The following is a 6,000-nucleotide window of genomic DNA, read 5'->3' as shown; positions in this document are numbered from 1 at the left end:
GGGAGCAGCCCCTCCTCCGTGGGCGCCCCGGGCAGGGGAACAGCCCCCCCTCCGTGGGCCCCCCCGGGCAGGGGAGCAGCCCCGAGACTGAGACCGAGGGGGCGAGCCCTCAGCCCTCCCGAGATGCAGGTCTCGTTTTCCTGAGCTGCTCGGTCAGAGGTGGGTGGGAGAGACCGCGCAGAGCTTCGGGGACTTGCCCCCGGGAGATAGTTGAACCCGGATCCCGCGGGTTCCCAGGACAGCTCCGAGCTCAGCCGCCCTCAGTAGGGTCAGTGCCCTTTTCGGGTTACACATTTAGTGATCACATTCCTCTGACTGGCGCTGGCCTCTGCGCCCCGTTAGTGACATGTTCGCCTTCCGGTTGGATTTCAATGAGAAGGCAGAATTGTACCCTAAACCGCTCCGAGCTGAGAAGTTTGAAGCGGCACAAAAGCTTCAAAAGCCTCGTTCCTTAGGCTGCTTCAGCCCCGAGCAGTGTGGTCTCCCCAGCGCTGCCTGGGGCCGGAGCGCCGCTGATGCCTTTTTGGGGTGGAAGCCGTGGTTTTCAGTGTTTGTGCATGAGGGAGGAATCCTGTCGGGTCCCCAGAGCCCAAACTCTGCTGCAATAGGAGGGAATTCCAGGCCCAGTGGTTAACTGGAGGGGAAGTAAACAGCAGCCTAGAAACCAGGACTTGGGATCCCACACCCACCGAAAATCCAAGCACTTGGGACGGGTTCTCTTTCTTAGAAGCTGCTTGTTTATTTCAATATCGATTTCTTACTTACAGGCCCTTTTGGCATAGAGATTTCCAACAAGAATTTCTCAAAAATTCTTGGCCTTAATTCCACATAGCATGGAATTACAGTAGTCCATCCCAGGGAGACTTAAAGCCTGAAAACCAGAGGGCCTTTCCGAGCCAGGGCTGTACATTCTTCATTCAGGGTTTAAAAAGCGTTCTGCAGAAAGAATTGGTCATGGTATCCTTTTAGTTCGTATGTGTGTGTGTGTATATATATATATATATATAAAGCCCCCCAGACACAAATACATAAACCCTCTAACTAGACTATCCTTGATGCCTGGAAAATGTTCTTAAACTATCTTAGTTGATAAGAGTGCACCAACATAAGTATACCATCAGGAGAATTTCTTATTTCTTTGAGAACTTTAGCTCTAAAACCCCAAATTTCGATTTATATTTTTTATTTTTTGTCTTTTTGGAGTGGGGAAAGCAGGGTTGCCCAAGTTCACACAGCTAGTACATGTTAAGTGTCTGGGGCTGAATTTGAACTCAGGTCCTCCTGACTCCAGGGCCATCCTCTATGCACTTCACCACCTAGCTGCCCCCTATTCATTTATTTTTAACATTACTAAAGTCAGGCTTGTTAGGTAGTCTGTATAATGATGTCATTTAAGGAGAAACACTTGGAAGTCTTCACAGATTTGGAACTGGAAAGGAATTTAGAGAAGGGCTTCTTAACCCATGGTCTGTGGATAGATTTTGTGGGTTAATGAACTTGAACAGAAAGAAAAAAATACATCCTTATTTTCACTAATCTCTAACTGAAATTTAACATTTCTTTCAATTATGAAGTAATAATGATTCTGAAAAGAGGTCACTAGATTCTGCTTAGACTGCCAGAGGGGTCTTTGATGCAAAAAAAAAAAAAACATTAGGAAGCCCAGCCTTGGAGGTTATCTAGTATGTGCTAGAAAACCCTTTGTTTTATGGATGAGGATACTGAGGCCCAGAGAAATTAAGGGACTTGCCTCATATCACACAGCTGATTATTAAGTGTTTACTGTGTGCCAAGCACTGTATGTAAATAGGAGAGTCAGGATCTGCCGGAGCCTGATGCTTACTGGAAGCAGAGACAGTTCTCGGTCCCCAACCCCAAAGCCACCAGGCTCAAAATCTGAATTTCCAGATTGGGTTCAGATGCTGCTGCTTAGCTTGGTCATTTCTGTTCTGCTCCTCCCACAGACAGGTAGACTGCGTCCCTAAAAATCTCTGACCAGCTAACATCTTGGTTCTCAGAATTCTTTTCAACTGTTATGTAAGCTTATAAAGGCATCCTTATTTTCTTGCACTTACCAACAATAAACCCCAGACGCGCTACCCTCAGCTGATAGAATTTAGAGCTTCAGGTTGGGAAGAAAAGAGTGGAAAACGCTAGAAGATGTGGGTTCTAGTTCTACCTCTGACATATACTGACTCTGTAACCCTCGGCAAGTCACTTAATGTCTACTCTGGGTAACTTGCTAAGATTATAAATTGCAGATCATTGATAAAGGTAGTTTCCTCGTTTGGGAAACATTCCCTATACCAATGAAATCAAGTCCAATTCCTATCCTTCAGCGTGTCCGTTTGAGTAGAGGTGTAATGGGGATGGGTAGGCAGGCAGATTCTAGACTCGTGTTTTTGAATTACAAGGGACCTTAGATTCTCTAATCAACCTATTCATTATGCAGAGAAGAAACCTGGGACTCAGAGTGGAAATGACTTGCCCAGGGTGACCTGCAGCATGCCAGCAAAGCCTTTTGACTTTGATCCAGTACTCTTTCCATTGCACCATGATTTCATCCAGTAATAGCTGGAAACGCTGCCTGCTTCATCAGCGCAGCTCTCTTTTTTTGAGAATTAGAGTTCAGTTTTTTTGATACTTGTCAGTATCTGAAGATCATATAAACACATTTGAAATGGTAATGGAAACCTATCCTAAACAAAAGTTTTATCCTGACTACTTCTGAATTCACTTAGAAACTGCTTTCTGAATGGTATAACTTTTCATTTTCTTCAGTAGTAGACTCTGCCCTACCTTATTCTTTTCTGCATAGTTTGCCATTTGGTCAGAGTAGGAAGGGTAGGCCACTCAACTCTATACCCCCAAAACACTTATTTATTACCTTCTTTCCTACTTAGAACATTTCTCTTAAATGCTGAGATGAATATATCAGCCTAAAATGTAGAAATTACGTTTTTTTAATTGAAGTAATTTCCAAGAGGCTGATTCCTTATTTATTGGTTATTAATCACCAGTTTTGGGATAAGAGTAGTTAATATCTACTCATTGAACGCAGAATTCTGCTTTTAGCTTAAAATAGTTCAGAAAATGGGGCAGATAGATAGCTCTTAAGTCACTTCACCTGTTCAATGGAAGAAATATTCAAAGAAAGAATAGCAAAGAATATTCAACCCCTAGTGAAAAACAGAATGACAGTGATGCTTTAGTTCACAGGGCAGCAGACGCACGGTGGTCTTGGGCCAGAAATCTGTACTGGGTTGTTTTAATGTTTCTTGTCCTAGGAAGGAAATAGAAGACAAAGGAAAAGAAGGCAGGTGTGCTGTGGAAAGGTTGGAGGGCTGTGGTCAAGGCTTAGCTGTAGTTCTTCAGAGGGCGTAATTTTGTTTTCAGAACTTTTCCAATTTAGAATGTGACTGAAAAGAACAGAATGTGTTGGCCTGGCCCATAGAAGGCACTTAATAAATGTTTGTTGGTCTATTATTGATTGATTATCCCATTAATTAATTAGGCATGCTGTCAATCAAGCATTTAAGTGTGTTCTGTTATAGGTACTGTGCTAGTACCTACAGGTACTAGGAATACAAAAGGAGCAATCCCTATGCTTCAGGAAGGGGACAGGGAACGGAAGGGGTGTGTGTCCCAAGCGTAAGGGGACAGACAACAGAAGGGATCAGGAGGAACAGAAGCAAGGCCAGTTTGTCTAGTTCCAGAGTGAACAAGGGGGAGTGATGTCCAGTGAGTCTGGAAAAATTGGTTTGGAGCGTGTTGTAGAAAGCTTTAAAAGCTAAACCAACTGATATTTTAACCTAGAGGCAATAGGGAGCCCCTGAAGCTTGAGTAGTAAGTAGCTTTCCATGTCAGATCTGCCCTAAATAGCTGTACATCATCCCTGTAACTATAGCTGTACTGCAGGCTTCAGAAAGCTCTTGAACAGGTCTTATAGCTGCAGACCATGGGGGGGGGGGAAGGGGAGGGAATACAAAAACAAAGAGGAACGATGCTGTGGGTGTGCAGCAGGTCCAGAATGTAGTGTATTATGCAGTCAGAATCAGGGTGAGGGCTAGCTTGACACCTTCTCTGGTTTGAGGCATGCTACCCCTTTTCCCAGGCTTCTAAATTTTTGGAATCAAATGAGCCTCACTTCCTTTCCTTGGATTTGAGCTGTGTGTATTTTTATGGTGTTAGAATAATGTATAAATAACTTCCACCTGAGATCGCTACCCTACTTTGGTGAAAAGTGGCTCACTTTGCAAAAAGAACCAGCTTTGGTTTACCTTCTGGATAGATGGGGTGGGAAAAACAAATGCATTTCACCTCCCATTTGAGAGGGTTCGTACTCAAATTACAGTATGTTACTGAGAGTTCTTAGGCCATCTCCCAGTAACTTGCAGTTGGAGACAGGATGGTCTAGCATAAAGAAGACCTGCTTGGTCAGGAGACCCGGGTTTGAATCCTGCCCCAGACAAATTTCTAGCTCTGTGACAGCGAGCAAGCCGGTCACTTAACCTCTTTAAGCCTCAATTTCCTTACCTGTAAAATGTGGAGAAATGGATGCACTGCCCACCTTTTATGTAAAGAAAAAGCTTGTAAACCTTAGTGTTATATAAATGTCCCACCGACCTTAAGACAGAACTGAGGACCCTAGATAGATAGCCAAAGCCTGTGTTTTCATGACCTCTCTCCAATCCTGTTCGGACAACTTGCCAAATGGTGTTTAAGGAGAAGTTAGCATCTTCACAAACCTATCTTGATCGTGCATTTTCCAAATCTCCCTAGACAAGAGACCTGGGATGTGGTACATGGAAACACTGAAAGTGGTCCCTGTTTGCCTATTTGATCAACATGTTAATTATGTAGGCTGACCAATATGTAAAACTTCCTTTCCTATGGAGATAAAATAACAGGCGTGGACTCTTTTCCACATGTGGGCCCAGAGTGGCATTGACTTGAATGTATTCAGTTTCAAACTGGCATGCAGCTTCTCTTAAACAGGTTCTCTTGCAATGAACAGGCTCCTTAGTGGTAAATAATCCTAATGTACTCTCAGCTCAACACTTTCTGATGGAAAGTTCTAGTTGAAGAATAGCTTAACGAAAGTTGTTTCTTCTATGATCCTGTCATCTCTGTATATTGAAATGACCTGTGTTTTTTAATGATTTAAGATCATATTTTTTTTTTTGCTTATTTTTTGGAGGGCAGTTGGGGTTAAGTGACTTGCCCAAGGTCACAGGGCTAGTTTTGTGTTAAGTGTCTGAGGCAGCATTTGAGCTTTTGAGGTCCTCTTGACTCCAGGGCCAGTGCTCTATTCACTGCACCACCTAGCCGCCCCAGGATTTCATATTTTTTAAACGAATAGTATAGGTCCATTTTTACAGCCAAGGCATTCTTGGGGATTGCCAGAGATTTAGATCATCATAATGGTTTTGCTTATAGGAAAGCCAAAGGTAGGATGAAAGCCTAAAAATGAGTGTTCATGCATTTTAGTGTTAGATGCTCAGCAATATGCCAGAATTAAGGTAACCACAAGAGGGAGCAGGAACAGCACCTGAGAATTAAGGTGAAACTGAGCTAAAGGTGCCAGAGGTAGCTAAACTGTTACAACCCCTGAGACTGCACACTTACGTGTTGTGCTACTTACAGTCACCATTCCCAGCTCTTTTGGCCCATTTTGGCTTCACTTGGTAGGAGGATGACACGTGGTAGTTTTATTCTTGGGGGTTTTTTCCCCCTGGTTTTGTTTTTGTTTTTTTCTTTTAAGAAAAGAGAAGATAAATTGTTAAGTGTCTGGATTTTCTCCAGAATTGCATTTCGACAAGCTTTCCCATGTTAGCAGATTTGAAGCTAGTATATTTTCAGCTGTGTTACTGGCCAAGTCACACAGGTTAATAACACTTTCATACATGTGTATCTGGAGAGGTATTTATCTGCAGCTGGTATGAGAATTAGTATCCTACACTTGTGAGTGAGTCATTTGGAGATTGGCCTTGTCTAACT

At 43.2% G+C, this 6,000-nt stretch overlaps 1 protein-coding gene across 1 annotated transcript in view; it reads left to right on the top strand.

Moving 5' to 3' along the window:
- ALKBH5 (alkB homolog 5, RNA demethylase) overlaps positions 1-6,000 on the top strand; it is a 31,973-nt gene that overhangs the window by 1,686 nt on the left and 24,287 nt on the right. The gene's annotated exons all lie outside the window — the stretch shown is intronic.

This window comes from Petaurus breviceps, unplaced genomic scaffold (assembly GCF_028583685.1).
Source record: "Petaurus breviceps papuanus isolate PSGF00001 unplaced genomic scaffold, PetGlider_PUasm1.0 183, whole genome shotgun sequence".
In the NCBI taxonomy this organism is placed as follows: domain Eukaryota; kingdom Metazoa; phylum Chordata; class Mammalia; order Diprotodontia; family Petauridae; genus Petaurus; species Petaurus breviceps.
Note: the sequence above shows the minus strand (reverse complement) of the source record. Positions and strands in the feature narration are given on the sequence as shown.